Consider the following 24,007-nt stretch of genomic DNA (forward strand, 5'->3'; position numbering starts at 1 on the left):
CTGACAGTTCATGAATGTGTTGGGGTGAGATTTGACACCTGATGAGACTCATATTGGCCCCTCATGGTTCCAATTTAAATCAAATTTCTAAACATAATTTATTTGGTTACCAGGTTCTGGAATTGGCTGTATCCCTTGGTGAGGTTCGATGCTTACTGCTTTGGGGTTTAGAAGAGATTCAGACACCCGTTCTTCAAAATGGAATAACTGGGAAGTTGAGATTCATGTCAGGGTCAGAAATACAATCAGTGCACTGGACAAAATCTTCCTATTTCTTATTGGCCCTTGGAACTGGTGACATCAGGGATATGTGTACACACCAGCTGTGGGTAGATGGCTCAAGCTAGCCCACCAAAAGTAGCAGTGTGACCAGAGCGTCTCCAGCAGCAGCATAGCTAGCCACCCGAGTACATACCCAGGGGATTGGACCGGTGTGTGCTCGGGTGGCTAGCCAGAGCCCTCAACTGTGCCGCTATGACCCCACTGCTATTTATAGGCCCTAACTTGAGCAGAACTAGCGTGTGTACATCTACCCGAGCTGGGAATTACACCTCCCAGCTGCTGTGCAGACGTTCCCTGAGAGCAACGGAGAGTTCCAGGGGCCAGGAGTGCATCCCATGGCTTTTAACTTTCCCTGTTTACATTTCAGCCATTGGTCATTAGAATTTTCAGTGTTATCAATAATTTAAATCAGGCTTTTAAATGGATTTTGGATGCCCAAATAGGCAGAAATCAGCCTTGACTGATATCCACTAATTATGGCCCCAGTCCTGCAAAGACTTACACCTGTGCTTCACTTTACTCTGTTCTGTGTGATTACTCGCTTGTTAAGCTTGTGCGTGTGTTTCTAGGATGAGGTCCTGAAATTAAATCGTTCCAGCCTAGGTGATAAAATGAACACTGAAATAAAAAATGATTGTGACCTCCCCAGTAATCCACAGACCTGCTGAGTTCAGTATTAATTTTAATACTGTTTGAAAAAATCAAGGAAGATATAAGGACTAGGAAAGTACCGTGTCACTGGAGTCTTTGCAATCAGTCTACAGGAGTAAACTAGAAAGACAGCCCCCGGGTCCTTTCTGTGTAGAGTAGCCCCTGTGTCTTTGTGGCATCAGGAAAATTTTAAGAAGCGTTTCAATCACATAATGTGCTGCATAAATCTGCAGAATGTCACCAAAATGCTCAAGCTGCCAAACTTTTAAAACTCTCAAGATAATATGTGGATGAAACAGATGAAAACTCATTGCCCATTTAGACCCCACAGAAGACTTGGCATTTACTGTTAGCAAAAAAGTGGACTGAATAAACACAGTTAATGAAGTCCACGTCTTAGATATTCCTTTAACAATACTGTACAAATTTCCCATAAAGGATAGTGCTCTAGCTTACACCTCACTACCGGGGTGGCTATTCTAGTCATTACCAGGATGTTTCTCTAACAGTTTGGACACTGGGAGGTAAATTTGAAAGGCAGGAGTTGGTAGCAGAAATCACAGCTCTGCATGTTGTAAAATGTCCTGCTACATTTATCTCAGGCATTTCTACACAAATCATTAAAGCTCTGTCCTGACTGTGTCAGGGACATGCCAGCATCTATCTATTGCCATCAGTGTGAAAATCCATCACTATTGTTTAGATTCTGAGCTCCTTACTTTGCTCTTACTCAGTTTTCAATGATTTTTATTCCCTTTTACTCCACTGAACCCCCATGCAGTTTCCCTGACAAAGGCTCTCTGGGACTGGCCCAGAGATTTTTGTTCCAATAAATTTTCCAGTTTCTTGTAATAAAGAATGGCACCTACCTCCCCTTCTCTAGCAGAATCAACAGCAAACACGGCTCCTGATGAAGCTCTGCTGCGTTTGCTTCCTGCCGTATAAATAGTCAATTGGAACTGAAAGTAAAATGTTTACAAGGAGGCCGGCTCTGTGCCTTCTGCTGATTACTGGAAATCACACAGCATTAGAAGAACTGTAGCCACCTGAACTCACAGAAATTCTGCATCCCTCTATTCCCCCAGCTGACAGTTGGCCCAATCCCCTACACAGCATGTGTGTCCAGTGTGATGGGGGAGTGCTGATGAACCTGGAAGTCTTGGAATTCAGGTTCAGGACACAGTTTATGGGTCTAATCTCAATTTACCCTGCAGCTGCACCCCAGTAACGGAGGGCAGAATTGAGCCGACAGAGCTCATTCCAGTGTCAGGCTGTCACATATCATGAAGTGTGGTTGGCAGGAGAAGGGCGTGACTGCTTTCTTCCCTCATCATATTTGGAGGGTGAGTTCTCAGAGAGATACTGTTCTTACCCTTCCCCTGTGATGTCTCTGCAGATCTCAACTGCATTCAGCGGACAGGGCCCCACACTCATGTGGGCAGATGGGGGCCTGGATTTGGGGGGAGGCAGCAATAGGGTCCAAAATGGTCAGTAGGGGGAGGGGATACGGTGCACCTGAGGGCACAGCACGCTCAGTAGGAGAAGGGTGTAGGGCCCACCATTTGGGGCAGACACCGTCCTTCACACTTGGGGGAAAATGTGGGGAATAAGGTATAAAGTTGTTGTCCCCTTAGCTGACTGGAAGCAGATTTTCAGGCCTTGCTGGTCAATTTCTCAAGGGAAACAGAAATCAGGGATGCAGAGTCTGGTGTTTTCTTAGGCTTTTTATTCACCTGAAGGTTTTACTGCTTTAACTACAGTGACATAATTAAAGGAGGAAAAAACCCTGGTGTAGACACAGCTTCGACCAGCAAAATAGTAAGTGTATCTAACATTCAGGCTTTTGCAGGCACAACTGTGTTGTAAAAAACCCCACACCCCTAACCAAGGTAGGTATGCAGGCAACCCCAACCCTTTTCCATATAGACCTGCCCTTAGTGTAATTTGTGTGTTTACAATATGTATGTCAGCTCAGCTTCCCTGGACAGAGACAGCCCAAGCTGCGGATGTGCAATGCCCTTTTGCAGGAACCTCAGCTAAAGCAGTACTGCCCTGTCCCAGGAAGTAGCTGACTAAGCCTCTGTCTCTCTGTAGGGTCTCAAACTAAACTAAGAGACAAACCAAGAAGCGTTCTGCACATACAACCTGCTTAATGAGGGTCTGGTTACCCCTATGTCAATGACCCCAAAAGTGAGGGAAATTGGGGTTACTCGTTGTTGCTCCTTTTTGACCCTAACAACTAGTCAAAATTCGGGGCCCTGGGAATGTTCCAGGTGGAAGTAAAAGTTGATGAAATTTGGTATTTTCTTGTTTATTTACAAGGCACCTACAAGGCCCTGCTTCTGTGAATGCAGCAGGAACCAAGAACAAACAAGCAGTTCCTGAGTTTACAGTCCCAAACCTCTTTAGCAACAGACCTGCAAGCCCTCTCTCTAGCATCTTGCGAGGTCACACTGTGCTCACAGCCCATTGCTTTGCTTTCTTACTATGTGCTTCTACCGCTCTCTCTGTTCATGGTTTCTGTGTGTCCTCCCTTCCCTCACACACCCACCTGGTCACAATACCCAAGGGAATCCTCCTGCCAGTTTCTGGGCACACTTCATTAGGCTGTGTTTATTTGAAATTATTGGAATTATTATCAGTCTTGTGTACAGAAAGTTATTTTCATCCATCACAGCCCTCCATGCAGTGTTAAGAGTGATGGCATCTCGCTGAAGTTATAAATTAGATGTTGGAGTATGGCTAAGGCAACCAATAATGATAATGGTGGCTGTGTTCAACTCGGAAACAACAAGATGTGAATGCTGACTTCTGCCCTACATTGTGGCACAATATTGTACTGGAGTGAATTCCAATGCCAGGAGTGAAGTTTATGGAACATTTTCCTCTGCTCCTCAGGAGGTTCCTGCTAGCTTTTGGATCGAGACAGTAGGCAATCTTTTTCATCAAGTGTTCTAAATGGGACCGGTAGGTTAGACTGCACTCCACTTTGACTCCTAAATAAGTGACAACTGTAAAAGGATTGGACTGTGAGGGGTTGATTGGCCAGGCCATTGTTCAGGTGGAAGTTTATGGCCACTGTCTTAGACTCACTCAATGTAAACCTTCACTGATGAAGAAAAGTGGCCAGAGAATCCATTATCCTGGCTGAGTGACCCTTCAATATTACCCACACCAGCAAGTCAGATGTCATCAGCTTATATATACTTATCAGCCTTAGCTGTTGGTAGGTATATATGTTGAAGTATATATGTTGAAAAAAGGAGGAGGTAGAGCAGATCCTTATGGGAACCCATTACGGAGATGCCTAAGTGGGCTGATTTGGTCTCCAGCTTGCAAAATGAAGATTTGATTCTTCACCATTTCCATGATAAATCACACTGTAGTCTTACAGGGAATAGTCTGCAACAACACAGCGGTCAGCCGCACATGCCAGACATTGTCATATGCAATTAACAGATCCACCAGAGTGGTACCAACTTTCTTACCCTTCTCAAAGACATCTTTGATGTGTTAGGTGAGTGATCAGATCTTGGGTACACCATCTTCATCCAAAGCCAGTCTGCCAAAGTGAAGTTGTGGCTTGATAACCTCATTGATGCACAACAGAATCAGTCTCTCCATTAGCTTGTATGTGTCACAAAGGAGAGAAATGATGTGAGAAAATGTACCCCTTTGACCACGCCGTACACATTATTGTAATAATCTTTGTACAAAGTATGCCTTGTGAGGTATCATATAAAAACTCACAATTTGTTGATTATTATTGTCCTAATAAAATGTGTGCTGCAACATTGTATGTGAAGTTATAAGATTCATCTGTATGGTGCTGTTTACACATGTTCCAAACTGAGGTTGGCAAACAGGTCCGTCTCAAACAAAAGCATGTGTTCTCAGCTTCATTTGGACTTAAGCTGTAAACAGAGTCATCAAGCAGGAAGGGGAGACAAAGGAAACTCAAAAAAGTGAGGAAAAAGCAACTGGGAATGTCCTTCCCCATAAACTTTTGTCTCTTGAATCTCAGCTGCAAATATTTTTTCAAGACAGGAGCTGAAACTATAAAAAGGAAGGACAACCCCCCGAAAGTAACCGCCCTTCTCCCCCCCCGCCGATGGCATCTGAAGAGACACAGAAATCGTTCACTGGATTCAGGGAAAAAGGGTTCTGACCTGATGAGTTTGGTCAGTAAGATCGCTGAAAGCGTGTTGTAACAAACATAATTAACATAATTTGTTAAGTTAGGCACATGTTGTGTTTTGTCTTTATTTTTCTTGGAACTATTTCTGACTTTTATGCCTCATTTCTTCTACTCACTTAAAAATCTATCTCTTTGTAGTTAATAAACTTGTTTTATTTAATAAAGTGGGTTTAAATTGAAGTGTCTGGGAAATTGCACTTGTTGTGTGCATATTATTTCTATTAAAGAAATAATAGACTTGTATAATTTGTATTCTCCAGGACAGGACTGGGCAGTACAGAACATACATTTCTGGGGGTGGAATCTAAGACTGGGGGTGTGTTGGAATCACCCTGCAGTATGACCTAGGCTGGTAAGAGCCAAGATGTGGCTGGCTGACTGCTGCACAAACAAACATGGCTGGGAACGACTTACATGCTGGCAGCTGTTTATGAGTAGCCCAGACTGGAGACTACAGCAGCAAGGCATTGTAAAGGGTACTCCAGGTTACAGGGCAGGGGTGACACAGCTATTCATTAGTCTGGATTGTACCCTGGTGTGTCACAGATGGGTTCACATTATTAATGACCCTGGAAAATAAGACTAGAGTGTACATTGACCAATCTGGGACCTGCTACTCACCACCTGCGTCTTGAGCTGCTCCTGATTTTATATCTCTCTGTTCGCTGTTAATTTCCCCCTCCTAGGGACCCGTTTGTTGTTTACAGCAGTTAGACAAAGATGCAGCAAATGAAATCCTTCCCCCTTTAATGGCAATCTCAATCTCAATATTGGGATAGACAACCTGAGGAACTGGCTTTAATCAGCTTCATAGGGAAATTTCTGGGCAGGAGCTGTTGGGGTAGATATTGGCCTTGATTCTGTACTTTGCCAAGGAGATCTGATCCATGGGACACAGACTGTTCTAACTTACAGCAGCCTCTTTGAGGGCCACAGTAGGGCTTGAATGTGGCCCAGTAAAGGGGAACACAGACCATTAAATGACCATTTAAATCCCTCTCAGGAACAGCTCCCTTCACTCCCTCTTCTCTGGCCTCTGGTTTCCCTCCACCCTTGTTCTGTCCCCTACGTCGTTAACCAGAGCTTGTCCTCGGCAGCCTGCCTGGTGGGGAACCCCTGGCCTGGCCTGCTTTTGACAAAACTGTGAGCAATAGCACAGGCAGGTCCTGAGGTTATTCATCCAGAAGGATCCCTCAATAAAACATGGAAACCCCAGTACCTGCCTCAGCTGCACCTCACACCTTTTTTCCAAAAAGCAGCAGCTGAGTGACCTGAACAAGTGTCTGGTCAGGTTCAGTGCTGCTATTCCCTGGTCAGGCAGCCATGAAAATGACAAAAATCGTGTCAATTTCAGTCATCTCCCTGGACTCCCAAACTCCTGGGCAGCCCACCTGACAGGTGACAGGGGAGAATAAGGAACTCTCTCTCTGGGTGTTGTAGATTGGCACCTCTGCAAAAGGTGATCCTGTGAATAAGAAACAGAACACAAACCAAAGAAGACATCGTGAGAAAGCAAGAACTTCTGACCATTGCCAAATGAACAGAAAGTTGCTGAAAAAGAACAGGAAATGATTGATTTTGAATGAGCAGCATGAACATGTGTAAAAACGTGGGGAGATCTTTCTCATGTGACCTCAAATGCAGGAAAGGCCCCACCATGGGTGTCATAAATATAAAGGGAAGGGTAAACACCTTTAAAATCCCTCCTGGCCAGAGGAAAAATCCTTTCACCTGTAAAGGGTTAAGAAGCTAGGATAACCTCCTGGCACCTGACCAAAATGACCAATGAGGAGACAAGATACTTTAAAAAGCTGGAGGGAGGGAGAGACAAAGGGTCTGTCTGTGTGATGCTTTTGCCGGGGACAAAACAGGAATGGAGTCTTAGAATTTAGTAAGTAATCTAGCTAGGTATGTGTTAGATTATGATTTCTTTAAATGGCTGAGAAAATAAGCTGTGCTGAAGAGAATGGATATTCCTGTCTGTGTGTCTTTTTGTAACTTAAGGTTTTGCCTAGAGGGATCCTCTATGTTTTGAATCTAATTACCCTGTAAGGTATTTACCATCCTGATTTTACAAAGGTAATTCTTTTTTACTGTTTCTTCTATTAAAATTCTTCTTTTCAAGAACTGAATGCTTTATTCATTGTTCTTAAGATCCAAGGGTTTGGGTCTGTGGTCACCTATGCAAATTGGTGGAGATTTTTACCAAACCTTCCCCAGAAAGTGGGGTGCAAGGGTTGGGAGGATTTTGGGGGGAAAGACGTTTCCAAACAACGCTTTCCTAATAAAATAAACTGAGATAAATGTTTGGTGGTGGCAGTGGAAGTCCAAGGGCAAAGGGTAAAATAGTTTGTACCTTGGGGAAGTTTTAACCTAAGCTGGTAAAAGTAAGCTTGGGAGGTTTTAATGCATGTCCCCACATCTGTACCCTAGAGTTCAGAGTGGGGAAGGAACCTTGACATGGTGGCAGAGCGGTGGGATTAACTTGAAATCATTTTGAGATCAATTTGAGATTTTTTTGAACCAGAAACACAGATTTTAAAAGGAAATTTTTAAAATCCTTTGGGCTGCTAGAAAGCAGGTCTCCAACTGGAAATTATTGGAAGTTTTTTTTGCTTTGCTTTGGGGCCAGAGCAGAGACAAAAGGGAATTATCTTTTGTGAATTGCAGTTTTCTCTACCTAAAGGCAGAGTAGTTAACCTCCTGCAGGGAAATTCACAAGTCTTCACAGACCTGAAGTTTGTTTTTTTACCTAAAAGTAACTAGAGGGGTTTTCTGCCTATTTGCCTGGAGACAAAGGTGTTAGGGTTTGGGGTTTGTTTTTTTTTAATTTTTGTTTATTGTTGTGGTTGTTAGGGGGTTTTTTTTGGATTTTTCTGCAGGCTGACAATCACTATCAGAGAATAGTTATCCTATTACAGCACACCAATATTTTACAAGCCAAGTCTTTTTTTTTTTTTTTGGTTTTCTGTCTAACTCTCAGGTGTAAAGTTAGTTAAAAACAGAGAGGTTAGGATGACAGACTCCATGGCTCAACAAAAGCTGGAATTAGCCAGATTTGAGGCTGAGGAAAAACAAAAGGAACATGAAAGACAGATAGAACTGTGCAGATAGAAATGGAGGCAAAGGACAAAGAAATGGAGGCAGCGAAAGAGGCAGAACAACACCAAACAGCTGCTCATAGGAGAGCTATGGAGGCACAGGAAAAAGAACTGGAGGAGGAGGAAAAAGAGGGGAAGCATGAACTGGAGATGAAGAAGGCAAGGGCAGAATATACCAACAGACCCTAGCAATCCTTCTCCAGGTACCACTTCCCATCCCAGAAAGTTCCCCACCTACAAGGCAGGCGATGATACCAAGGCCTTCTTAGAAAACTTCGAAATGGCCTGCCTTGGGTACAGCATTCCTACAGACCAATACATGGTAGAGCTGAGGCCACAGCTCAGTGGACCCTTAGCTGAGGTGGCGGCTGAAATGCCTAAGGACCACATGAACCAGTATGAACTGTTTAAAACCAAGGTGAGAGTCAGAATGGGGCTAACACCCGAGCATTCCCGTCGGCGGTACAGAGCCCTAAGGTGGAAATCAGACGTGTCATTTACCTGACATGCCTACCACATTGTGAAACATTGGGATGCCTGGATATCAGGGGCAAATGTTAAATCTCCAGCAGATTTGCCCTTCCTAATGCAAATGGAACAATTCTTACAGGGTGTTCCTGAGGAAATAGAAAGATACATCCTAGATGGGAAGCCCAAAACTGTAATCGAGGCTGGGGAGATTGGAGCCAAATCGGTGGAGGTGGCAGAGAAGAAAAAAACTGGTCGCAGTTGGAGCGGATACCAGAAGGGACAACCCCAGATCACACCCTATTACCGGGGGCTGCCCAAGGCCCCACCTACCTCCCAAAGAAGCCTCCAGACACCTTATAGTCCCGCCACACCGTTCTCCAGCAACCCACCTCGCCCCAGTGACCCGTCAGCTGGACAATGTTTTAAATGTAACGAGCTGGGGCATGTAAAGGCCAACTGCCCCAAGAACCCCAACAGATTACAGTTCATTGCACTGGAATCACACCAGAGGTCCTCAGGCCCAGATACCTCCCAGATACCCTTGGAGCAGAGGGAAACTGTGAGTGTGGGTGGGAAGAAGGTCACCGCGTGGAGGGACACCGGAGCACAAGTGTCAGCTATCCATGCTTCCTTAGTGGACCCCAATTTAATCAACCCAGAGATCCAAGTGATGATTCAACCCTTCAAGTCCAACTCTTTCAATTTGCCGACAACCAAGTTGCCTGTCCAGTACAAGGGCTGGTCAGGAACATGGACATTTGCAGTCTATGATGATTATCCCATCCCCATGCTGTTGGGAGAAGACTTGGCCAATCATGTGAAGTGGGCCAAGAGGGGGGGAATGGTCACCCGCACCGAGGCTAAACAAGACGTCACGCCTAGCTCTGTTCTGGAAACTTCTATCAGGACGCAGTCATGGGTGATGGACCCAGACCCCAGGCCAATGTCTGCAAAAGCAGTAGTGGATCCAGTCCCAGAGACCCAGATGGAACCAGTCCCAGAACCAGAATCGGCGGAACAACCAGCACCAGACCCATTGCCAGCACTGAATCCAGTACTTGCAACCCCAACACCAGAGGGCCCCACCGAACCTGAACCAGCAGCAGCCCATAACCCTTCACAAGAGGCTCAGCCAGAGCCTGAATCCCAACATAGTGCCCCAGCGGAGAGCGATTCACTGTCAGTGGAAACTGCCCCACCCCCTACATCTCTTCCAGAGCGACCAAGCATAGGTCCACAATCCAGTGAGGAACTGATGTCTCCAGCATCAAGGGAACAGTTCCAGACCGAACAGGAAGCAGATGAAAGCCTCCAGAGAGCTTGGACGGCAGCATGGAGCAACCCACCACTTCTCAACTCTTCTAATTGATCCAGGTTTGTTGTATAAAGAGGACTTTTATACAAAGAAACTCTTTCTGGTGGACACCAGGAAGACTGGCATCCTCAGAGACAGTTGGTAGTTCCAACTAAATACCGGGCCAAGCTCTTGAGCTTAGCCCACGATCATCCTAGTGACCGTGCTGGGGTGAACGGGACCAAAGGCAGTTTGGAGGGGTCATTCCACTGGGAGGGAATGGGCAAGGATGTTTCTACCTATGTCCGGTCTTGTGAAGTATGCGAAAGAGTGGGAAAACCCCAAGACCAGGTCAAAGCCCCTCTCCAGCCCCTCCGCATCATTGACGTTCCATTTCGGCGAGAAGCTGTGGATATTCTGGGCCCTATTCTGAAAAAGACACCCAGAGGAAAGCAGTACATACTGACTTTCATGGATTTTGCCACCCGAGGGCCGGAAGCAGTAGCTCTAAGCAACACCAGGGCTAAAAGTGTGTGCCAGGCACTAGCAGACATTTTTTGCCAGGGTAGGTTGGCCCTCTGACATCCTCACAGATGCAGAGACTAATTTCCTGGCAGGAACTATGGAAAACCTTTGGGAAGCTAATGGGGTAAATCACTTGGTTGCCACGCCTTACCACCATCAAACAAATGGCATGGTGGAGAAGTTTAATGGAACTTTAGGGGCCATGATACGTAAATTTGTCAATGAGCACTCCAATGATTGACACCTAGTGTTGCAGCAGTTGCTCTTTGCCTACAGAGCTGTACCACATCCCAGTTTAGGGTTTTCACCATTTGAACTTGTATATGGCCGTGAGGTTAAGGGGCCATTACAGTTGGTGAAGCAGCAATGGGAGGGATTTACACCTTCTCCAGGAACTAACATTCTGGACACCCTCCGAACCTCTCTAGCCCTTTGTAAAGAAAACCAACAGGATGCTCAAAAAGAGCAAAAAGCCTGGTATGATAAACATGCCAGAGAGCGCTCCTTCAAAGTAGGGGACCAGGTCATGGTCTTAAAGGTGCTCCAGGCCCATACAATGGAAGCATCGTGGGAAGGGCCATTCATGTTCCAGGGGCTCCTGGGAGCTGTTAATTATCTCATAGCATTCCCCACCTCCAACCAAAAGCCTAAGGCGTACTATATTAATTCTCTAAAGCCCTTTTATTCCAGAGAATTAAAGGTTGTCAGTTTACAGCCCAGGGAGGAGACGAAGCTGAGTGGCCTGAAGGTGTCTACTATGAAGGGAAAAGTGCTGGTGGTGTGGAAGAGGTGAACCTCTCATGACCCTTGGGCATATGCAGTGACAGCAGATCAAGGAGCTGTGCACTAGCTACACGCTGATGTTCTCAGCCACCCCAGGACTGACTGAAGGGGCATACCACTCCATTCACACAGGTAATGCTCACCCAATTAAAGCCCAACCTTACCGGGTGTCTCCTGAAGCTAAAACTGCTATAGAACGGGAGATCTAGGATATGCTACTGATGGGTGTAATCCGCCCCTCTGGAAGTGCATGGGCATCTCCAGTGGTTCTAGTTCCCAAACCAGATGGGGAGACACGTTTTTGCTTGGACTACCATAAGCTAAATGCTGTAACTCGCCCAGACAACTATCCAATGCCACGCACAGATGAACTATTAGAGAAACTGGGATGGGCCCAGTTCATCTCTACCTTGGACTTAACCAAGGGGTACTGGCAGGTACCGCTAGATGAATCTGCCAAGGAAAGGTCAGCCTTCACCACACTTGTCGGGCTGTATGAATTTAATGTACTCCCTTTCGGGCTATGGAATGCACCCGCCACCTTCCAAAGACTTGTAGATGGTCTCCTAGCGGGATTAGGAGAATATGCAGTCACCTACCTTGACGATGTGGCCATATTTTCGGATTCCTGGGCAGAACACCTGGAACATCTACAAAAAGTCTTCAAATGCATAAGGGAGGCAGGACTAACTGTTAAGGCTAAGAAGTGTCAAATAGGCCTAAACAGAGTGACTTACCTTGGACACCAGGTGGGTCAAGGAACTATCAACCCCCTACAGGCCAAAGTGGATGAAATCCAAAAATGGCCTGTCCCAAAGTCAAAGAAACAGGTTCAATCCTTCTTAGGCTTGGCCGGATATTACAGGCGATTTGTACTGCAATACAGCCAAATCGCCGCCCCACTGACAGACCTAACCAAAAAGAAACAGCCAAATGCCGTTCAGTGAACTGAAGAGTGTCAGAAGGCCTTTAACCAGCTTAAAGCAACACTCATGTCTGACCCTGTGCTAAGGGCCCCAGACTTTGACAAACCGTTCCTAGTAACAACAGGTGTGTCTGAGCGTGGTGTGGGAGCAGTCTTAATGCAGGAAGGACCGAATCAAGAGTTCCATCCTGTTGTGTTTCTCAGCAAGAAGCTGTCTGAGAGGGAAAGCAATTGGTCAATCAGTGAAAAGGAATGTTACACCATGGTCTACGCTCTGGAAAAGCTAAGCCCATACGTTTGGGGACGGCGTTTCCACCTGCAAACCGACCATGCTGAGCTACAGTGGCTTCATACCACCACGGGAAATAACAAAAAACTTCTTTGGTGGAGTTTAGCTCTCCAAGATTTTGATTTCGACATCCAACACATCTCAGGAGCTTCTAACAAAGTGGCTGATGCACTCTCCCGTGAAAGTTTCCCAGAATCAACTGGTTAAAATCGTCCTTGAGATGTGGAAAATAGTGTTAGTCTTTATACACTTGGTAGTATATTTAGAGGTGCATACATCTTATTAACCCTGTTTTCTCCTAGAACTCCAGGAAGAAATCACAGCCAGCATTTCACCCTACCTGTGATTTGGGGGGCGTGTCATAAAAATAAAGGGAAGGGTAACCACCTTTCTGTATACAGTGCTATAAAATCCCTCCTGGCCAGAGGCAAAACCCTTTCACCTGTAAAGGGTTAAGAAGCTAAGATAACCTTGCTGGCACCTGACCAAAATGACCAATGAGGAGACAAGATACTTTCAAAGCTGGAGCGGGGGGAACAAAGTGTCTATCTGTCTGTGTGATGCTTTTGCCAGGAACAGGTCAGGAATGCAGTCTCAGAACTTGTTAGTAAGTAATCTAGCGAGAAATGCATTAGATTTCCTTTTGTTTAATGGCTGGTAAAATAGGCTGTGCTGAATGGAATATATATTCCTTTTTTAGTGTCTTTTGTAACTTAAGGTTTTGCCTAGAGGGATTCTCTATGTTTTGAATCTGATTACCCTGTAAGGTATTTACCATCCTGATTTTACTGAGGTGATTCTTTTACCTTTTCTTTAATTAAAATTCTTCTTTTAAGAACCTGATTGCTTTTTCATTGTTCTTAAGATCCAAGGGTTTGGGTCTGTGTTCACCTGTACAAATTGGTGAGGATTTTTATCAAGCCTTCCCCAGGAAAGGGGGTGTAGGGCTTGGGGGGAATATTTTGGGGGAAGACATCTCCAAGTGGGCTCTTTCCCTGTTCTTTGTTTAACACGCTTGGTGGTGGGAGTTAAACAAAGATTAATTCACACTGGAACAGGTGCAGAGAAGGCTAGTAGAATGATCAGAGGCATGAAAAATCTACCCTACTGTAGGATCTTGGCTTGTTCAGCATAACCAAATGAAGGCTAAGGGGAGATATGGTGGCTCTCTATAAATGCATCACAGGGATAAATACCAGGGAAGGTATATACGTTAAGCACCAATGTTGACACAAGAACCAATGGCTATAAAATAGCCATCAACATGTTTTAGCTTGAAATTGTATGAAGTTTCTAACCATCAGAGGAGTGAAGTTCTGGAACAGCCTTCCAGGGGAAGCAGTGGGGGCAAAAAAGCTTACTGATTTCAAGACTGAGCTTGATAAGTTTATGGAGGGGATCGTATGACAAGACTGCCAACAAGGGCACGTGGCCCATCTGAGATTCCTAGTAGCAAATATCTCCAGTAGCCAGTGATGGGACACTAGATGGGGAGGGCTGAGTTACTACAGACAAGTCTTTCCCAGGTGTCTGGCTGATGGGTCTTGCTGGCATGCTCAGGGTCATATTTTGGGTCAAGAAGGAATTTTTCCCCAGCTCAGATTGGCAGAGTCCCTGGGCGGATGTGGGGTGGGGGGAGGGTTGTTTTCCTCTGCAGCTTGGGGCACTGGTCACTTAAGCTAGAGTAAATGGTGGATTACATTGCTAACATGAAGTTTTTAAACCATGATTTGAGGACTTCAGTCACTCAGCTAGAGGTTCAGAGTCTATTCCTGGAGTGAGTGGAAGAGGTTCTGTGGCATGTGATGTGCAGAAGGTCAGACTAGATCAGGGGTGGCCAACCTGAACCTGAGAAGGAAGGAGCCAGAATTTACCAGTGTACATTGCCAAAGAGCCACAGTAATACGTCAGCAGCGCCCCATCAGTAACAGCCCCTCCCCTGCTCCCAGCACCTCCACCCATCGGCACCTCCCTGTCCCTCCCCGTACCTCCCGATCAGCTGTTTTCCGGCATGCAGGAGGCTCGGGGGGGTGCGGGAAGAGCGAGGGTACGGCAGGCTCAGGGGAGGGGGTGGGAAGGGGAGGAGTGGGGGCAGGGCCCATGGCAGAGCCAGGGGTTGAGCAGTGAGCACCCCCCAGCACACGGGAAAGTTGGCACCTGTAGCTCCAGCTCCAGAGTTGGTGCCTAGACAAGGAGCTTCTGAAGAGCCGCACGGGGCTCTGGAGCCACAGGTTGGCCACCCCTGGACTAGATGATCAGAGTGTCCAGTCTGCCCTTAAAGTCTAGGAGTCTGGGACTGAAATAGGGCACTGGTACGACTGTGTTGGCATGTCCAGATGCTGCCCCTGACAAAGCATTAGACTCAGCTTCACCTGTGCAGAGTTTAGCCTGGGTCATGGGACTCTGAATCCAGGGGTCAGGTGTCGGGGCAAAAGTTTATAAGAAGCTTACAGAGGTGAGGTCTTGAATTGGCTTTTCAGAGCTGCCAGGCAGAGAAAGCAGCCTCCGTTGGAAAGACTGATAAAGGCCTGGGAAGTGCTGGACACTGGGCTATACAGAGGCCAAAGCTTGTTATGAGGTCAGAGGACTCACTGATCCTGGGGAAGGAGGGCTGGGAGACTTGTTTTGTGTGGAATTTTATAGTAATCAACCAAACTCCCAGCGGGGAGAGTTACTGTGAAAACATCAGCATTGTGAGACTCGGTTCACTAGGAAAGAAGGGAAAATTGAGGCAATGGCCAGGATAAGCTGCTGCTACCGGGGTAAACACAGACCCATTGCCCACCCCACCCCCACCTCACCATCCTGTTCTGCCCCTGCTCAGACAGGGCCCCTGCAGTAGCCAGCAGGACATTAGCCAGAGTATTGTAGATTCAGATTCCAGTTACCCTGCCCAACCCCAGTCCCCTCCCCACCGTGATTTTATGGTTGTACATTAGCTCGGTTACTGGACAGAATCCATCACTATCTGCTGAGAGCTGCACACTCCATTTACAGGAGCTACCTATAAAAGTTACTGGTGCAGATATGGGACGAATCACTCTTGTACCTTAGCTCTTATCAGTTTCTCCAAATTCCGCCACTCCCTGTCCTGTTACCGACCTTTCACTTTCACCTCTTTTATTCTCTGTCCATTTCTGAGAAATGGAGTGGCTGGCTCTTTACGTACTCTGTTGCGCAAAACTTAAAAGGAATGTATCAGTAAATATTGTAATTAATTTATTAAATAATAATAACAATAATGATAATTAATACTAATGTTTCTCAGAGAACTGCCTGCAGCATGTATGATACTGAACTTGTCCTGCATTTAATTCGGGGAACAGAAGAAATAAAGTGGGGGAATGATCAAGACGGTTAAACAACACTCTGATCTGGACCACACAAGTGGAAAAGGGAATTCATAATACTGGGGAAGAAAATTTTCAGTTGGCAAGGCTAGAAAATCTCCACGTGAAATAAATAATTTGACTGTGCCAGTTATGATTGCTGTTCCTCGGTGGACAGGAAATCCCTAAAGAACTGGTGTATGTTATCAGTATGGGTACAATAGAAAATGGGACCCATAAATAGCATTATCCCAGTGTGAAGATGAAATAAATACTGACTGCTATAAACTGATTAAGCACAGATGGTTCTGTGAGTGCTCGACACAAATGAACCTGACCACATGCGAGGGAGTTTGGGCCCAACCAGCCCTTACAGAGAGAGTGAAGGAGGTGGTACAGCTCAGGGACACAGTATGTGTTCTGGGATACCACAGCTTCTTGGTGGGGACAACACCAGGCCAGAGGAGCCTGAGTGGATTTTGTCAGAAACTCCCCTCTCGGACTCAGATTGGGACCCATGCCCTGTGCTCAAGTGTGCAGATGGAGAATGTGACAGAGGACATGACAGACAGTACTGATTGGAGGGTCACTGGTGACCAATCTCCTTGCACCCATATCTTCCTTATCCATTACTAGCAGTGATTTGGTGCAAAGCAACATAGAGCAACTGGTGCCCATCATCCAATCCATAGCCGAGCTATAGGAAATTGGGGACAGTGCTGCACGGGCAGTAGAAAGAGCCTGTTGGGCTGCATCGGAGGAAGTGAGCTTGCACTCCCTGATTCATGCTGTGAGCCAAATGATTACAGCTCCTGGGTATTAAACTAGAAAAAGAGAGCGCAGGAAGAGAGGAATATAAAGAGAAGAACAAAGGCAGTGGGATGTACGCCTGTCTTGACACTAGGAATTAAACATGGGGATGGGGGTGTTCTTGGAAGATGGGCTAAGGGAGGAAAATAGATCAACAGGCGGAAAATGGAACATTTGTGCTAAGCTCGGTAAATGGGTGAGTGAGCTAAGACAGAGAATGTCTGAACTAGCTGAGATCAGGGGAGGGAACCCCCAGGGAAGCCTTTGCAAAGAGCAAGATACATCAGGAGTCTGGCTGTGCGCCCACGACCAGAATATGGCATGCTTTGTTTTGTTTTCAGTACTGGGGCTAACTTTTTCAGGAATCCCAGAGTTTCCTTGTATTTTGGAGCCAGGTGATTGAGTACGCAGTAGCATTTCGTGTTTGATCCCAGCAGAGGTGATGACAGTATGTTTTCTCTCTCACGAATGCTTTCAGTAACTATGAACGCTGTTGACGAGATCGCTTTTAAAAATCTAACCTGCAGCCAGGGCGACTCCGCACAGATATACAACCACAATGAGCTCTAGGAAAAGATCTAAATTCTGCCTTCACCCACCCCCAGGAAATCCCAGGAAATCTCAACCAGCCCATCTGCAATTTCCCAAGGGACATTCCCAAAGCCAATATCCCGATGGACAAAGAAATCATGGTGCTGCTGGGAGGGGCTGAGAACCTCATTGAGGAGTTGGGACTTGGAGAAGCTGCAGCTCCCCATCCACACAAAGGAAATGGTTGGCATTGACGTGAGCACCAGGCTCTCCTCTCTCAACCCTCTGCTCTCTGCCAGGGAGTGCGGCCTCCACTTCCTCACAATGTCCCTCAGGGCCCACAGCATTAGGGTTAGGGTTGCCAACTTTCTAATCACACAAAACCAAACACTCCTGCCCCACCCCTTCTATGAGGCCCCACCCCTGCTCGCACCATCCCCCCGCATCGCTCACTCTTCCCCACCATCACTCACTTTCACCAGGCTGGGGCAGGGGGTTGTTGTGCAGGAGAGTGTATGGGCTCTGGGCTCTGCGGTGGGTCCAGGGATGAGGGGTTTGGGGTGCAGGAGGGGGCTTCGGGCTGGAGCAGGGAGTTGGGGTACAGCGGCATGAGGTCTCCAGATGGGGGTGGGGCCGGGGATGAAGGGTTAGGGTGCGGGGGTGGGTATAAGGTCCCAGTGGTGCTTACCGCAGCTCCGAGGAAGCAGCAAGGCGGCCTCTAGGGAGCGTGGGCAGCCTGGCAACTCTGTGTGGTACCTGCCTCCTTTGCACCCTCAGGCACACCCCCCCCGCAGCTCCCATTGGTCCTGGTCCCTGGCCAATGGGAGCTGTGGAGCTTCCGCTGGGGGTAGGGGTGAAGATGGGTCCTGATCATTTTAAATAATAAATTTGAGATAGTGTAAGAGAGCAGGATTTTCAGAATAGAAGCTTCTTGTACAAACCTATAAATCAAGGTGTGAGAATTCATGATATAATAGAGAATAACCAGCTTGGCTTCCGAAAGAAAAATGGAGTCACATGGTGTAAAGCAGCTTTGATGGGCTGGGCAAATTGAACAAGGGGAACGATGTACTATTTTTTTCCATAGTAACATTTAAAATCCCGGCTCAGGATCACAAATTTAAAGGCATAAAAAGGTGTATTAATATAGCACTGAAAACAGTAGTAGATTATGATTTGCAGCGAGGCAGTAATGTGTTGTATTTGTGATACTAGCTATTGCTCCTAGATCTCAAGTAGTTTGTACAGGGGCCTCTTATACAGTAACAGCAGACTGGAATCTGAGTAACCAGACTGTACGTGGTAGTAGCTCGGATGTGGTCTCCAAAGTGATTGTACTTCTGAGTCATTTAGGCATATTGGAAAGTCCCACCCAAAGGCACTTAAATATGGATGTCAGAGCCTAAAATTAGACTCATATTAGTAAAAATTTTGGCTACTGTCTTTTGCATTTCTATAACCATCCTCATGTTATTAGGACCCCAGTTTGAAAACAACAGCGTACAAAACAGTAACATTTATATTGAAGAACATTTTCAGGCAATAAGAATATTGGAGAAAGTTCTGTCCAAGCTAGGGATGGAGCAGCACAGACACAAGAAGCTCAGGCTGAGTGATGGCCTGGAGATGTGAACAGAAAGTCTAAAGGAAGGGACTGCTCAGACAGTGGGAGATTTCCCAAGGAAGGTCGTGGCTCTGAATGGCGAGTGTAATGTGGTGAGACACCACCGTGGGTTTGGCTCTGGTGGCTACAGTTTCAAGCTTAACAGAGTGAAAGTCACCTCTGTTACTTGCTTCAAATTTAGAGTTTCTAGGAACACAAAAGACCAAAGGTAGTAACCACAGATACAGTTACCAGTACAAGGTTTAGTTTCTTTTATAAGTTTTATTAAAGTTACAATTAAAGTTATAATTACCCAAGCATATAAAAAATCATGACAAACTGATGCAATACGTAAAGCTAAGGTTTTGTAGGTTTTAACCTACAGGGTTTTACATTTTAGCTTATTTTAATTATGTTTAATACTTGATTTAGTATTGAAAGGAACTAATTTATACTTGTAAAACTTTACAAATTAACTTTAATTAACATACAATGAATATATACATCAGAGGTGACTTTCATTCTGTTGAGCTTGAAACTGTAGCTGCAGAGCAAAACCCATGGTGGTGTCACACCACATCGCAAAATTTACTGTAAATAAAATAAAAGGCTACACTAGAAATACAAGCCTTCTCAGTGTTGACCTTGATGATCCAGGAAGCAGTGAGAATGAAGGAGGACATACTGATATATTTTCATCTTAGTGACACTGATACTTGTGATTCTCTGCACCCCCTCAATGTTCTCTGTGCTGCTCTTCTTTGCTCAGACAGTTTCCTACAGCAGGAGATCCTGTCCAAAATATCCCTGTGCCAGTTTGCCCTCCCTCTGCTGCTACCTGCTCTCGACACACCCAAGTGAACCCTAATTAGGGTTGCCAGGCGTCCGTTTTCTGATCAGAATCCCCGGTCAAAAAGGGACCCTGGCTGCTCCAGTTGGCACCACCAACCAGGCTGCTAAAACTCCGGTAGGTGACGCAGTGGGGAACCGGCACGAAGGCAGGTTCCCTACCTGCCCTGGCTCTGTGCTGCCCCGGAAGCGTCTGCCAGGTCCCTGAGGCCCATAGACACTGGGATGGCCAGGGACTGTGAGGCTCCACACACTGCCCTCCCCTGACCCCCAGTGGCAGCTCCACAGCTCCCATTGGCCGGGGACCAGGACCAATGGGAGCTGCGGGGGGGGGGGGGGGGTGCCTGAGGGTGCAAAGGAGGCAGGTAGCACACAGAGCTGCCTGGCTGCCCACGCTCCCTAGAGGCTGCCTTGCCGCTTCCTCGGAGCTGCGGTAAGCACCACTGGGACCTCATACCCACCCCCGCACCCTAACCCTTCATTCCCGGCCCCACCCCCATCTGGAGACCTCATGCCGCTGCACCCCAACTCCCTGCTCCAGCCCGAAGCCCCCTCCTGCACCCCAAACCCCTCATCCCTGGACCCACCGCAGAGCCCAGAGCCCATACACTCTCCTGCACAACAACCCCCTGCCCCAGCCTGGTGAAAGTGAGTGATGGTGGGGAAGAGTGAGCGATGCGGGGGGGTGGTGCGAGCAGGGGCGGGGCCTCATAGAAGGGGTGGGGCAGGAGTGTTTGGTTTTGTGTGATTAGAAAGTTGGCAACCCTAACCCTAATGCTGTGGGCCCTGAGGGACATTGTGAGGAAGTGGAGGCCGCACTCCCTGGCACAGAGCAGAGGGTTCAGAGAGGAGAGCCTGGTGCTCATGTCAATGCCAACCGTTTCCTTTGTGTGGATGGGGAGCTGCAGCTTCTCCAAGTCCCAACTCCTCAATGAGGTTCTCAGCCCCTCCCAGCAACACCACGATTTCTTTGTCCATCGGGACATTGGCTTTGGGAATGTCCCTTGGGAAATCGCAGATGGGCTGGTTGAGATTTCCTGGGATTTCCTGGGGGGTGGGTGAAGGCAGAATTTAGATTTTTTCGTAGAGCTCATTGTGGTTGTATATCTGTGCGGAGTCGCCCTGGCTGCAGGTTAGATTTTTAAAAGCGATCTCGTCAACAGCGTTCATAGTTACTGAAAGCATTCGTGAGAGAGAAAACATACTGTCATCACCTCTGCTGGGATCAAACATGAAATGCTACTGCGTACTCAATCACCTGGCTCCAAAATACAAGGAAACACTGGGATTCCTGAAAAAGTTAGCCCCAGTGCTGAAAATAAAACAAAGCATGTCACATTCTTGGTCGTGGGTGCACAGCCAGATTCCTGATGTATCTTGCTCTTTGCAAAGGCTTCCCTGGGGGTTCCCTCCCCTGATCTCAGCTAGTTCAGACATTCTCTCTCTTAGCTCACTCACCCATTTACCGAGCTTAGCACAAATGTTCCATTTTCCGCCTGTTGATCTATTTTCCTCCCTTAGCCCATCTTCCAAGAACACCCCCACCCCATGTTTAATTCCTACTGTCAAGACAGGCGTACATCCCACTGCCTTTGTTCTTCTCTTTATATTCCTCTCTTCCTGCGCTCTCTTTTTCTAGTTTAATACCCAGGAGCTGTAATCATTTGGCTCACAGTATGAATCAGGGAGTGCAAGCTCACTTCCTCCGATGCAGCCCAACAGGCTCTTTCTACTGCCCGTGCAGCACTGTCCCCAATTTCCTATAGCTCGGCTATGGATTGGATGATGGGCACCAGTTGCTCTATGTTGCTTTGCACCAAATCACTGCTAGTAATGGATAAGGAAGATATGGGTGCAAGGAGATTGGTCACCAGTGACCCTCCAATCAGTACTGTCTTTCATAAAAAGAAAAGGAGTACTTGTGGCACCTTAGAGACTAACCAATTTATCTGAGCTGTAGCTCATGAAAGCTTATGCTCAAATAAATTGGTTAGTCTCTAAGGTACCACAAGTACTCCTTTTCTTTTTGCGAATACAGACTAACACGGCTACTCTGAATACTGTCTGCCATGTCCTCTGTCACATTCTCCATCTGCACACTTGAGCACAGGGCATGGGTCCCAATCTGAGTCCGAGAGCGGAGTTTCTGACAAAATCCACTCAGGCTCCTCTGGCCTGGTGTTGTCCCCACCAAGAAGCTGTGGTATCCCAGAACACATACTGTGTCCCTGAGCTGTACCACCTCCTTCACTCTCTCTGTAAGGGCTGGTTGGGCCCAAGCTCCCTCGCATGTGGTCAGGTTCATTTGTGTCGAGCACTCACCGAACCATCTGTGCTTAATTTGTTTATAGCAGTCAGTATTTATTTCATCTTCACACTGGGATAATGCTATTTATGGGTCCCATTCTCTATTGTACCCATACTGATAACATACACCAGTTCTTTAGGGATTTCCTGTCCACCGAGGAACAGCAATCATAACTGGCACAGTCAAATTATTTATTTCACGTGGAGATTTTCTAGCCTTGCCAACTGAAAATTTTCTTCCTCAATATTATGAATTCCCTTTTCCACTGGTGTGGTCCAGATCAGAGTGTTGTTTAACCGTCTTGATCATTCCCCCACTTTATTTCTTCTGTTCCCTGAATTAAATGCAGAACAAGTTCAGTATCATACATGCTGCAGGCAGTTCTCTGAGAAACATTATTATTAATTATCGTTATTGTTATAATGATTTAATAAAGTAATTACAATATTTACTGATACATTCCTTTTAAGTTTTGCGCAACAGAGTACGTAAAGAGCCAGCCACTCCATTTCCCAGAAATGGACAGAGAATAAAAGAGGTGAAAGTGAAAGGTCGGTAACAGGACAGGGAGTGGGGGAATTTGGAGAAACTGATAAGAGCTAAGGTACAAGAGTGATTCGTCCCATATCTGCACCAGTAACTTTTATAGGTAGTTCCTGTAAATAGAGTGTGCAGCTCTCAGCAGATAGTGATGGATTCTGTCCAGTAACCGAGCTAATGTATAACCATAAAATCACGGTGGGGAGGGGACTGGGGTTGGGCAGGGTAACTGGAATCTGAATCTACAATACTCTGGCTAATGTCCTGCTGGCTACTGCAGGGGGCCCTGTCTGAGCAGGAGCAGAACAGGATGGTGAGGTGGGGGTGGGGTGGGCAATGGGTCTGTGTTTACCCCGGTAGCAGCAGCTTATCCTGGCCATTGCCTCAATTTTCCCTTCTTTCCTAGTGAACCGAGTCTCACAATGCTGGTGTTTTCACAGTAACTCTCCCCGCTGGGAGTTTCGTTGATTATGATAAAATTCCACACAAAACAAGTCTTCCAGCCCTCCTTCCCCAGGATCAGTGAGTCCTCTGAGCTCATAACAAGCTTTGGCCTCTGTATAGCCCAGTGTCCAGCACTTCCCAGGCCTTTATCAGTCTTTCCAACGGGGGCTGCTTTCTCTGCCTGGCAGCTCTGAAAAGCCAATTCAAGACCTCACCTCTGTAAGCTTCTTATAAACTTTTGCCCCGACACCTGACCCCTGGATTCAGAGTCCCATGACCCAGCCTAAACCCTGCACAGGTGAAGCTGAGTCTAATGCTTTGTCAGGGGCAGCATCTGGACATGCCAACACAGTCGTACCAGTGCCCTATTTCAGTCCCAGACTCCTAGACTTTAAGGGCAGACTGGACACTGTGATCATCTAGTCCAGGGGTGGCCAACCTGTGGCTCCAGAGCCCCGTGCGGCTCTTCAGAAGCTCCTTGTCTAGGCACCAACTCTGGAGCTGGAGCTACAGGTGCCAACTTTCCCGTGTGCTGGGGGGTGCTCACTGCTCAACCCCTGGCTCTGCCATGGGTCTGCCCCCACTCCTCCCCTTCCCGCCCCCTCCCCTGAGCCTGCCGTACCCTCGCTCTTCCCGCACCCCCCCGAGCCTCCTGCATGCCGGAAAACAGCTGATCGGGAGGTACGGGGAGGGACGGGGAGGTGCCGATGGGTGGAGGTGCTGGGAGCAGGGGAGGGGCTGTTACTGATGGGGCGCTGCTGACATATTACTGTGGCTCTTTGGCAATGTACACTGGTAAATTCTGGCTCCTTCCTTCTCAGGTTCAGGTTGGCCACCCCTGATCTAGTCTGACCTTCTGCACATCACATGCCACAGAACCTCTTCCACTCACTCCAGGAATAGATTCTGAACCTCTAGCTGAGTGACTGAAGTCCTCAAATCATGGTTTAAAAACTTCATGTTAGCAATGTAATCCACCATTTACACTAGCTTAAGTGACCAGTGCCCCAAGCTGCAGAGGAAAACAACCCTCCCCCCACCCCACATCCGCCCAGGGACTCTGCCAATCTGAGC

The 24,007-nt window shown here is 47.0% G+C and overlaps 2 protein-coding genes across 18 annotated transcripts in view; both read right to left on the reverse strand.

The window, feature by feature from the left end:
• LOC119566513 (maestro heat-like repeat-containing protein family member 7) overlaps positions 1-24,007 on the reverse strand; it is a 626,780-nt gene that overhangs the window by 143,963 nt on the left and 458,810 nt on the right. The gene's annotated exons all lie outside the window — the stretch shown is intronic.
• Positions 1-24,007, reverse strand: part of LOC119566252 (interferon-induced very large GTPase 1-like) — an 858,959-nt gene that overhangs the window by 61,272 nt on the left and 773,680 nt on the right. For 4 of the 17 annotated variants that reach the window (XM_043549285.1, XM_043549288.1, XM_043549282.1 and 1 more), the window contains exon 1: positions 1,803-1,851. The exons of 11 other annotated variants lie outside the window; for them this stretch is intronic. The gene's annotated coding sequence lies outside the window, so the exon portion shown is untranslated. Of the gene's footprint in view, positions 1-1,802; positions 1,852-24,007 lie in introns of those variants that run through there. 2 more of the 17 variants (XM_043549277.1, XM_043549273.1) reach the window with 1 other exon arrangement.

The sequence above is a fragment of the Chelonia mydas genome, chromosome 6 (genome assembly GCF_015237465.2).
Source record: "Chelonia mydas isolate rCheMyd1 chromosome 6, rCheMyd1.pri.v2, whole genome shotgun sequence".
Taxonomy (NCBI): domain Eukaryota; kingdom Metazoa; phylum Chordata; order Testudines; family Cheloniidae; genus Chelonia; species Chelonia mydas.